Source organism: Cynara cardunculus (genome assembly GCF_001531365.2).
Source record: "Cynara cardunculus var. scolymus isolate 2C chromosome LG 2, CcrdV1, whole genome shotgun sequence".
NCBI classification, from domain to species: Eukaryota; Viridiplantae; Streptophyta; class Magnoliopsida; order Asterales; family Asteraceae; genus Cynara; species Cynara cardunculus.
Genome location: NC_037529.1, coordinates 18,049,155 through 18,053,594, shown reverse-complemented (window position 1 = coordinate 18,053,594; position 4,440 = coordinate 18,049,155). Strand labels below are relative to the sequence as shown.

At 34.5% G+C, this 4,440-nt stretch overlaps 1 long non-coding RNA gene across 1 annotated transcript; it reads right to left on the bottom strand.

The window, feature by feature from the left end:
- Nucleotides 1-1,163: 1,163 nt before the first annotated feature.
- Nucleotides 1,164-2,612, bottom strand: LOC112504374. Its single transcript, XR_003068177.1, has 3 exons — nt 2,316-2,612; nt 1,891-2,064; nt 1,164-1,798 (listed from the first exon to the last, which is right to left on the bottom strand). It is a non-coding gene; the product is annotated as an uncharacterized LOC112504374 (long non-coding RNA).
- Between the last annotated feature and the right edge of the window lie 1,828 nt (nt 2,613-4,440).

Sequence of the window (4,440 nt, the reverse complement as noted above, 5' to 3'; positions counted from 1 at the left end):
CTGTAAGTATCTCAATTTTCTTTTGCTTGAAATTAACAATGTAACATCTTTATATATTCTATAAATAGCTTTTTCATATTTAGTCTCTTTCTTTTTCATATATATTCTATAAATATCCATAATTGGCTACTAAACATGAAACCTTTCACCTTTTGCAATATTCTATTTGTAAATATGGTTCTCATTTCCAACGAATAACCATATTTTTCTCTCACAAAAGAAGTTGCAAGATGAAGTGAAGCTAGTAACGTTTTCATGATGGAGCCACTTGTTGTTTCCACTCCTTCACATATACTTTTAAATGTTGTACAGGACTAATTAGTATTTTATGGTAACTTCCATGAAAAAAGCATAATCTCACATGCATTTCATAATTCTGTTAGAAGTTCTTTTCTGCTGTGGTGATTGTGATTCAGAGGAATTTCTCCATATCCTTCCTTGGGTTTTGGTTGAATAACATGATGGTATGTCATTAGCTATATGGAAGCATAATTTATTTATTTTTTTGACATTCTCTCTAGGACAACTGATCGGTTGTTTCAGAATTCAAAATCGTTCATCTATGTTTTTTGGTTTTGAGATTACCTGCTTTGAAAGTTCTATTTAGCAACAATTTTTGTGTATGTGACTCATAATCGTATTCCCTCCAATAATTCATAATCTTATGTATTTAACAATAATCTATAGCTTTCACTGATAAATGTGCACAACATTCTTAAGGTTGAATATAATTAATTAATTATGTTATAAGCATGTTCTGAGAAGGACAAAGTGCACAAAGTCTGCAGACAAGGAAGGAGCTAAAAGGGTGAGTTTAGTATGTGTTTGTATTACAATTTAGTAGTGTATTGGGTATTTTAGTAATTTGGTTTCTTTTTTCACGTTTTCTGAAAGAACTCTTCCACATTGTAAGGGTAGATTTTGATAAATTTCCTGCTTCCCTCCCACATAAATATTCTTTTATTTGATGTTCCAAGTATCAAGAAAAAGTTGCAAATTTACATGTTTATTTGTTTTGGTTAGGATCAACACTTGGCTGCTTTCCGGCTTACCGCAATCAACTTAGAAGGAATCTTGTCTTTGGTGAAGCATGGATCATAACCATGGAGAATGTTGAGCCAATTCTAAGGTTTGTAGAGACCTCAATGTTACTCTGCATTATGTTTACAGGTAGAAATATTATCCTCTAAGTATTGTGTTTGGTGGTTTTCTGATGGGACACATTGGTTTTCTCTGTTGTTGTATGTGGTAATGTAATTCAATGGTGGTTTGCATATATAAACACTACTTGGGGAAATCTCGCAACGATATACAGTTGAATATAGGGGTGTTCACGGGTTGGGTTGGCAGGGTTGAAGGCAATTCAACAACTTAATCCAATCTTTGCAGTTTGAAATATCTCAACCCAACCCAACCCAACCAAACCAAAAGTGCAACCCAACCCAAACCGTGTATGTCGGGTTGGTCGATTAAAATTTTTATACTAAACTGGAAATGGAAATATAAAAGGGTAACTCACAGTTGCTAACTTTTGCTTGAGAATCTTTCTTTCCTGAGGACACCTTGATACTTCAATCATCAGGTTAGATGCTCTATTAGATTTCTGGATTGAAGCTCTAATGTCTTCAAATAGTTCAGTCTCAAGACACTCAAGTGTCAAGTTATCGCTCTTTAATGTTGAGATTGATTCAACTGATCTGTATACTTCCTCTTCGATTCCTGGACCTTGGTAACTGATATTTTACACTCTTCTCACCTCCTTCAATCATAGTTGATAGCTCTTCTGCATCGAGAACACCTGTGTATAACAAAGAATTGCTTCTAATTTGCAAGACTGATAAGAAATAATTAATGCCATAAAAATCAACATTAGCTACAATTATAGCATACCATCACTAGTGAAAAAGGTAAGTTGAACTTGGCATTCTTTCCTGTCTTCTCCTGTTCTGGTGTTTCAAGCAATTTAGGCATTTGTTCTATCTGCTCACTTATGTGAGCCATGTCCATTGCTTTATCAGCATCAAGCCCAACAGTTCCTAATTTCTCGACTGTTGTAGAATAAACCTACAGAAGGCTACATCAATTGTATATTTATCGTGTATGTGCATAAGCTATATGAATGGTCAAGGTCTCATAAAACTCAACCCTATCACACTATCAATGAACAAAGCAGCAGAAAACAAATGAACAAACCAATCAGTGATTCAATCGAGCAAACTCAACCCTAATTACCCTATCAGTGATTCAATGGAAATCGAATACCTAAAAGTCTTTTCCACTGGAAATCGAAGAAGAGAAGTTTAAAAGAAGACTACCTTAACAATCGAATCGATGTTGAAGGCTGAAGTCGTCGTATGTGAAACACCATCCTCTGCGATTGAAGTTGTCCTCTTGGTTGAAGCTGTCCTCTTCCACTGGAAATCGAAGAAGAGAAGTGTAGAAGAACACCACCCGCATCAATGGTTGAATCCTGAAGTCATCTTCTGCGATTGAAATAAATGGTTGAAGGCTTGAAGTCGTCCTCTTGGGTCTTGATTCAATCGATGCTGAAGAGAGTGAGGAGTGAAGGCTAGGGCAAAGATGAGAAAAGCCGCTAAAAGTTTGAAGTATGCAGCGTATCTAATTTTTGGGTTCGGGTTATTGGGTTGGACCAGGTTACTTTGGGTCTGACCCCATTCCAACCTAAATATATGCGGTTTTGCTAAAATTTGTATCGATTATATGTCGGGTTATCTCGGGTTGTAGTCTTTTTTGTTTCTTCAAGTTGAATTGGTCGGGTTGATCAAAAATTTAAGCAACCCTAGTTGAATGGGCAACACTTAGGGGTTGTTTACCTAAATGTTTACCCGGTAAGCGCTTATCGTTAGGAGTCAACACTATAATTTATTTTACCAGGTAAAATTGTAGTACATCAAAACGTATTTATGCAACAATTTACCTGGTAAGTGTTTACCCGGGTAAGAGTAGTCACCCTCACTTACCGGGTAAGACTCTCCATCCTTATAATCGATATTACCGGGTAAGATTCTTGCCCCTTATCATGTTCATTCGGTGAGAAAAATTGCTCAGTAAGTACTTATGACCCCTTCCAGATTTTGCGGCAAAGGTGCTTTTTAAGGAAGCTTTTGGTCACAATGGTATTTTCTATCTTTAGATGATTGCTTGCTTATACTAATTGTGAATTTTTGCAGCTTCAAGCAAGTTTGCAACAATTTACAAATGTGACACTTCAACACCATTTTAATTAGGTTGCTTAGAAGGGCTTAATTTTTTTCAATCGAAAATATACTATATACACATGGTTATTTGGCGGGTTGTTTTTGTTTTGCAACAGGTCTTCAAAATGGAACAAGAATAATATACAAAAAAAAAATCTGGTATAAAGGGGCGATGGACATCAACACTGATTTCCCCCAAATTTGAACCAACTTATGTCGCATTCTTCATCTACTACTAAGCTTGCATCTGGGTGGGTGTTTTGTTGCTCAAAATAAGACGACTATACCTCCCTCATGCCTGTCCCTTTTCAATTATGGTCCTATTAATGTGCATCGATTACTAGAAATTTGTGCATCATGTGCACACCTAGATGACAAAAGCAAACAACAACGATGTAGGGGTGTTTGGACCTGCAAAGGTATTTCTGATCTTGGAGACTTGAACCGTCGATGTTATTCTCTGACAATGGGAGAATCTTTGTTTTGGGGATGAAAATATACTGTGACCTATTGTATATCTTCTTCATTTTTAATTAAACTCTAATTAAATTTTGATTTCAATTAGAGGTTGTGTTCCAAATAATTTTGGGTTTGATTTTGACAATATTAGATTTTGTGCTTCAATTGTTTGTACAATTGTTTTAAGCATGTGTATACTAAGAAAATTATAGATAGATTAATTATAAAAATTGTATAAAAAGCGTACATTTCTGTATATAGGATTTTAAATAATATTATTTAAAATAAAAATCAAATTAAAATACATTTCTTTTTTATACAATTTGTACAAACTAAAAACTTCACAAAATTTGTAAGTTAATAAACTAGACAAAATAATTCATAGTTTGATGATTGAAAATTGGGATTTAAATTAATGGACACTCAAAATTAATTAATTTAACTGATAATTTTTTTTTTTTTGATATGGAGATCAATAAAGCTTATGTTACGATAACTAGGGGTGTTCATGGGTTGGGTTGATTGGGTTGAAGACATTTGAACAATTCAACCCAACGCTTGCGGTTTGAAAAATCTTAACTCAACCTAACCCGAACCAAAGTGCAACCCAACCCAATCCAACTCGTACGAGTTGGTCGGGTTGATACTTTACTACATTAAAATATTCTTCTAACCTATAATATGTTATTTCTTTACCCATAATTTCTTTTTCATCATCAACCACTTGATACAACTTATCTATATTTTTTACGTATATCACATT